Below are 7,800 nucleotides of genomic sequence, written 5' to 3'. Positions count from 1 at the left end.
GGGACCGAATGGGGCCAAGAGGGCTCAGAACTGAGGACGAAATCAGCGAGAACTGGGAAGGCTTTGTATGCTGTAGAACTTTTGAGGCCCCACCTCTGTTGGAAAACATGAATTAGAAGAAGTTGCTAAAATCTGGATAATCAAAATATCAAGAAAAGCAAGCTCAGGATCAGGTATGTGGCCCAGCTCAGGTTGGTCTTATGTGAGCCCCTAGGACCACTAGCTTTAAGGAGCATAAAGTGTGCTACAGGTAGGAAATCATCTGAGGTAGCTATTCGAGCTGAATTAAGTGTGGACAAAGGGAGCCTCCTCAAAGAGGCAGGATTCTAGCCAAAGACTTTCAAGCCTGAAGTAGCACTATTACATATATGATATAATGGTTTCCCAAAGACCAAAAAGAAAAAAAAAAGAAAAAAAAAAAAAGCTTGCAAACCTGTCAAGATGGGGAATTCCAGGACAATGCCCCGGAGGTTATGAGGAAGAGGCCAAGGGAGAACAAGGTTGCAAACTGCTGAGAGGGTGCCTGTGACAAATTTGACACACCTAGTTTGTAAGAAGGATCAGAGTTCGAGTTCTCTAAGTTCCTAGAAAAAGCCCACTTTCAGTTCAGTACCAGTGTACCAAGAATTCAGGGACAGGAAAAAAATGGAAAGGAAAATTTAGAAACATAAATAGGTACTTCTAATTAAATTAAAAATGTTAAATAAAGACTTTAAGTGAGATCCTCTATCTTATGGGAAAGAAGGGAAGTTCAGTAAAATCCTAGGTACTGCAGAAGAAACCTCTCTAAATGTCTAAATTTTGCAAGAAGACAAGGGTGTTGGAGATGACAGTCACTGAAAGAGGAAGCAGTTGTGTATGTGACAGATCCTTACCCTTTCCCCCTTAGGTTATGGGAATCATAAAGTCATGAACAAGCTCTTGATTTGAAATTTTCCCTTCTTGAGTTTTATGTTTGTAAATTATAAACTCTAATAAGACAGCTTTTGACTTAGCTGGAGTTCAGGCAAGACTGAAGAAATGTTTATCCTCTTCTCACATTTTCTGTCCTAGATAATAATTAAGTTTCTTCCATCTATGGCTGCGAACAGCAATGTGGATTAGGACCAATTTTTTTCACTCTAAAAATCATGAGGATATTTTCACTCAGAATCACAAAAACACATCTACACTCAGACTCAACCCAAGTCACCAGTCTACCATGGTGGGACCCAGGCACGGGGATTTCAAAGAGTTTCACAAGTAACTGAGGTTTCTTCCATGTACAAGAATGTTTGTCAAAACTGTAATATTTATTTCTTCCTAGGTATGCAGCTTTTGTTCGGAAAAGCTTGACATATGCAGAATTCAATACTTTAGCTGTAAATTGCTATCATTGTATGCTTTGGGGGCCTGCAGTAATAGAATTTAACCACGTGGGCCTAAAGGCTGCGTGATTTCATTATCTGATTTGTCAGCCTAGTTAACATGCCTACTTTGGGCAAGCAATTTCTGAGCCTCAATTTCCTCATCAACAAAACGGGACTCGTAATTGTACTCAATTTCTAAATTCATAAAAGTTAAATGTGATAATGCATATTATCTCATATTAAAGTTACAGCTCACTCAAGATTAGCTATTACTATCTCATTTGGCTGTGGAAAATTGCTATCTTCTAAATTTTGTGGGAATGCCAATAGAGCTGTAATATTCTAAAGCACTTGGCAAACCTCTGGAAGCTTGAAAGCATAGGCCAACCGAGATTTCTGTGAGGGACTGGAATAAGTGTGTCAGTTCTTATAGAGGATGTGTTAGTCTGCTTTTGCTACAATAGAACCCAGACTCCACGCGGGCACTTAAATGAGACCCTTTCAAGAGCCCACTAAGAAAATAAGAAAGGTACTTTCGTAATATTTGGAAATGTTAAATTTTCAGTGGTGACAAAGTTAAGAAAGAACCAATTTCTTGGCACTTCGGGGGTTATTTTGTTTGTGTGTTTTTTTATTGGTGGTGGTGGTGTTACTGGCATGGTGTGATTTGGGTTGCGCTGCTATTCTGATGCCCTGATGTAACATCAGGTGTGCTTACTTACAACAGAGAATTGAACCTAGTTTGACGAGAGAACTAGAACAGGGTATGTCTTCTCAACCTTGTATGGTATTACAACAAACGAAGTTTTGTGCTATCCTAATTCACTTTAAACTTTTTGTATGTGTTCGGGGCAGGGACGATAAGAGGCATTCGTAACATGCTTGAGGTTCTCATCTTCCATCACCTGGTCTCTGCTGCTACCCCAGGAGCCATACTGGTAATGGCCATCTGAACGTGTAGGGGGTATTTCTCTGCCCTTCATTCATTTTTTCCCCTGCCAGAGCCAGAAAAATCTGTAGATTTGTCAGAGATGGCTGCTATATGAAAACACTGTGCATCTCCTATGTGCCAGAAGGCACATCCAGCAGTCATATATACCATCCTACTCACTTCCTTTCATAGCTCATTTTACACAGAAGGCATTGAGGTCATAGAATTTTCAGGTAGCTACCCTCAAGGGACAAAATACGGATAACTGAGCCTTCTCATTCTAGATCCTTTGCCTACTTACTACAGGAACAGCGAAACCAAGAGGGGTATACAATTTTTGGAAATCTTATTCTAACTCATCCTTTTACATTTAAGAAATCTGACTTAGAGTTAAATGATTTGCCTCAGGTAGAGAGCCAGTTAGATGCCTGTCTGGGAAGAGAAAAAGATCTCTTCAGTTTTAGAAGTGTTATATTCTTAAGATTCCACAAGGCACACAAAGGATATGAGATCCATTCTAAACACTGTCTGCTTGGTTCAGTACAGTGAGGGACTCTCTGGACCCTTAATGTCTGATTCCAAGGCAACTAGAAAATTCATTTAAGAGCTAGTTTATCCAACAGAGCTAGAACTTGAAAGTAAAGGGTAAGAGAAAGAAAAAAAAATATCAGCTGTCAACATTGGGTTAATGGTAAGCATAGAATTCATGTGGTTAAGAAAACAACTTAAAATGATTAAGAGAGCATATAGCTATGTTATAGAAATGTGAGGTTATTATATTTATCTTACTTTCTTTGAATATATTTGACAGTTTTAAAGTGTTCACCTACAATCAATTCCCCCTTTTCATTAAAAGGAGGATACGGTTTTACAAAATGACAAAATTTCTATCTATGCATTCTATAGCCTTCGACATCTGTGAAAGAGAATGTGAGCGGCATGGTTAACAGGAGCTATGAGGTACAAGAATCAAAAATAAAACAACAAATTTCTAATATAGACTTTTAAATAATTTGTGACATATTCATAAAATCTTTAAGAATGAAAATGTGAGACAAGATGATAAATTGATAGGTAAATGAAGAAAAAATAATTTTGAGATTCAAGCTTTCCTGAAGATGCTTATAAATATTAAGAAAAACAAATGGCTCACAGATCTAATTGGATTAAATGGATTTTAGAAACACTTACTATGTTGATTAAAAAGTACAGGATAATGATATATGAGTAATGTGTCATCAAGCAATAATGAAAGCAAAATTTACATTATTATAATATCTACCCTTTGATAATATTAATATGTTTAATACCTTAGTACATTTAAAGATAGTGAAAAAGCTGTTTTCTTAAATGATTACTCTTAACCAATGAAACTCTATATTGAATTCTGCACACAATCACCACTGAACTTTTTGTTCATGATAATGGTTCCACCGTCGCACATTTCATAGCAATTTTGCAAGTTCAGCTGTAACTTAAAATACCGTTATTAAGATAATTTATGCAAGCCATCTTGGTTTAATTAGGATTCTAGCTGAAAACAAGTAAATCCAGAGTTTACAAATCACAGCTGGCTCATCCTCTCCCTCATTAGTTGTTATCAGTTGAAAACAATCTGGTTGTATAATGGAATGAGAAATTTACACACATGGTTAGGATAAATTCGAGCACTTTGATCAGGAAAAAAAAAAAGCCAGCATCTCATAATTTATGTTTTATTATTTTTGAGAGTCTTTAAAGTAAATAAAACTTTTAAATATCTATAGCCTCACTGAGGGGAAAATGGGGGGATAAACAAGTGCATCTTTGTTCCTTATAGTTGTCTTCAGCAAAAAAACCCCACAAGACAGCCAGACCACACCAGACCCTACCTTAGGAAGAGGGCTGCGCGGCTGCTGCGAAGCCAGGTGGTCTGGCAGAAGAGAGGCGACCCCAGGATGGCCTGCAAACGCCAAGCCCCCAAAGAGCGACACATGTCCCCAAGGGGGAGGTCTCCGTGGTGTCTGGCTCCAGGGTAAGAAGATGCACCACAGCCTCGGGGGCAGGTGCAAGCGCACGAGATGCAGCCACAAGCGCACGAGATGCAGCCACAAGCGCACGAGATGCAGCCACAGACAGCTGGTTGCTCGGAACCACCACACGGGAGCAGAACAGTGCAGAAAAGTCTTGCTGGCGCCCCACACTCCAAAGGGATCTAACAAAGTCATATCAATAAGCCCCAGAGAGGGTTTTTGAAGTTTATGGCTAAGAGCGCGCCGCGCATCCCTCCGCGCGCCCCAGCGCCGCCAGCCCGTCCGGAGAGCCGGGGAGGGAAGGCCCCAAAGCGGGGCTGCTCACCTGGGTTGTGATCCCACAGAGGGTGCCCGAGGAACTAGGAAGGGATTGAGGAGAAGTCCAAAGAGCAAAGACGCAGAAGGTGCAAAATCCAAGGTAACAGTCTCCAGGGGCTGGCGCGAGCCCCCCCAGCCTCCTGGCCGCGCCCTTACCTGCAGGGACCCCCGCGGCGGCTGCAGCAGCAGGTCCGCCCCGGCCCCGCCCCGCTGCTGCCCAGGGGGCCCCCGCCCGGGCCCCCCCCCCCCATCCAAAGGGAATGTCACTCTTGGGGAGCGGCACCAGCCAGCGGCTGGGATCCCGGAGAAGCGGTTCCCGGCCCGCTAAGGGCCACCTGGACACCTGGTGAAATCCGGAATCTGCGTGCAGCCAAGAAAAGGCAGCATCCCTGTGGCTGGTTATTGCGCGGTTGTCTGCTTCTCACACCTTGGCCAAGTGGCGCCTCAGCTTCCTCTTTTGTGTAGCAGAGATGCTCATGATCACTGGAGGTCTGAGAAGCAAATGAAGGGTATGTGCAAAGGGCCTGGAATGGGTCCTGGGGCATATTAAGCATTCAGCGAAGCTTAGCTGTCGTTTTAAGGTTCTCATCACATCTGTGAGTCCTTGCAAAGGCCTTTTAGGTTGCAAGAAAACCTCTCTGAAATTCTGGAAATGCGAATTCACATCATAGTTAGAAGGTGAAAGGAGAGAGCTAGGATAAATGTTCAGTGACTACGCCAAGAAAAGCGGCTTCGCTGCAAGCTGCTAGTAGATGATGCCTCAAACTTGTGCATTAACTTAAAGGTTTATACCATTACCGAGAAGGGAATATTTAACGATACTTTATGATAGTAACACAGGTAGTGTCGAGTGTGGATGAAGCCTTTGCATATGCTATCGGGCCTGGTCCTCCCAGCAGTAGGCTTGTTAAGCAGTTGATAGTTATAATTCTTTCCAGTCCACACAGAGGCACAGAGGTTCAGTGGCTTGCCCAAAGGCACACACACAGGCAGCTTTCAGATGATAGAACTGACTTCAGAAGCCGAATTCAGTTCTCTTACTATTAAAGCTCTCTGCTCAAATCACTGGTAACTGTGGGATACCCGAAAAAAGCTGAGGAGACCTTTTCAAAGAAGATTCCCTGGCCCTGTGTTAAGGTTGTACATTCAGACCTGTGTGTGTTCAAACCTGGATTATGATCATGTTGAGGATGCAGAAAGAGGTATCTCCCCCAAGACTTTAACTTCACAGAAGTGAGAATGGCATCTCTACCTTAAACTTGGTAAAGTCTATCCCTATAGGCATAGAAAGTCATAGGAGGAAAAAAAAGGACATTTAACGGTAACTAATTGGAAGCAAGGCTTAGAAGACTAAATTGAGCAAAATAAAGGTAAGAAGAGGCAGACATTCTGTATTTAATCTGAGCTTCCCAAGCCAAGAAATGTGGGGGACATGTGGGTGGCTCAGTCAGTTAGGCATCTGACTCTTGATCTCAACTCAGGTCTCGATCCCAGGATTCTGAGTTCAAGCCCTGCATTGGGCTCCACACTGGACACAGAGCCTACTTGAGAAAAAAAAAAAAAGGAGGCACCATCACCCAATATTATCTCTCTTCCTACTAAAAAAATAGATTGTCAAGATAGATAGGAACAATTTAATGCTTTTGATGAAACAGTGAGGTAATGTCTAGCTTGTGAGAAGTCTATCACAAATTAAAAGAAATACAAAACTTGCCATGAAATAGTCATTAAATTCTGAGTCACTTGCTGTATCTTATAAAATGACAGTGTGAAGTACTGTCCTGATTCCCTCCTCCACAAACCTCCAAGCCCCATTGGAAATGTTAGACCAGGTCCATAAGCAGGAGCTAATTATACACAGAGAAGGACCTGAAATATACTATTTTTCCTCAAACCACCACACTTGCTTTAATATTTACCCTTTCACTTATCCTGCTTTACCTTACCCAGTTCCAGTAGAAAAGCTTGTCTTCCTGCTAGCTGATGCTTATCTCTACAACTGTAAGCTCTGCTCCCTACCTTCTCCCGCATTTTCAGGATTCTCACTCTATCTCTCTTGTATAGATCTCCCTTCCCTATCAAATGAATGATTCCCACTGGCTTTTCATTATGCTTGATCTCTCCCATTTAATAAAAAGTCCCAACAAGGCTTTAAGTACACACACCCACGTCAGTCCTTCCCAGGCACAGCCATACTATAAATTACAGTCCAGTTCTACTGTTTGCAGTTCTCACTTCCTGCTCACTCATCAACCTGATCTAACCAAGCTTCTGTCTCATTCTAAACGTCTCCTCTTTGCAACAGCTTTGCAAAGATCATCAACATCCTCCATGTTGCTAAGTACCCTGGATTCTTTTCAGGCAATATTTTACTTGGTCTTTCAGTGCTTGGCTTCCTTATGAAACAGTTTCTTGTCTAGGCATCTGTTTTATAATACTTTCCTTTTTTTTTTTTTTTACCCTGCATATCTAGCTAATGACTTTTTGTATCTTTTATACAGGCCCCCTGTTTCCTACACAACCACGCACAATACACGCATTATCTTGAGGCTCAAGGCTAGGCTCGTTCCTCTTTCTTATTCTAGACTAAACTACTAGGCATTCTTGTCCACACCAGTGCCCTCTATTATCACATACATACAGGAGAGTCAAACATTTATATCTCTATAACTTCTCAGAGTCCCAGACTCTCACTTGACATTTTCAATTGCTGTTTCAAAGTCAACTCCTAATTCAACAGGTCTAAAATTAGAGTCACGGTCTTCTTCCTAAAACATTGTTTCCCAGCTCAGTTAATAGCATTTCCATCCATCCTTTTCACTGCTAACTTAAATGTGGTGAAACCCAAGACACCATCTTGCACCATGGGACTGAAGTCACATGCTGGGGATGGCAAAGAAGCAGAACAATAGAAGCTTGAGTCCTTGGCTGTTCCGGAAAACTTTTCTAGTTTTTACTGACTTACCTCTGACTTCTTTTACATGTGAGAGAAACAAAAGTTCATTTTCAGAAGAAACATATTCATCTTTACACATCCTTACATATTACTTAATATAATCCTCGCAGAAGTATAAAATCAGTATAACTTGATGTAAATACAAGATGTATATTAATACATGATTCAAAATAAGAATTAAATGTTAAGTTTGTCCACATGACACTTAAAATGGTCATGTGTTCCACCGAGCAG

This window comes from Vulpes lagopus, chromosome 12 (assembly GCF_018345385.1).
Source record: "Vulpes lagopus strain Blue_001 chromosome 12, ASM1834538v1, whole genome shotgun sequence".
Classification (NCBI taxonomy): domain Eukaryota; kingdom Metazoa; phylum Chordata; class Mammalia; order Carnivora; family Canidae; genus Vulpes; species Vulpes lagopus.
Note: the sequence above shows the minus strand (reverse complement) of the source record.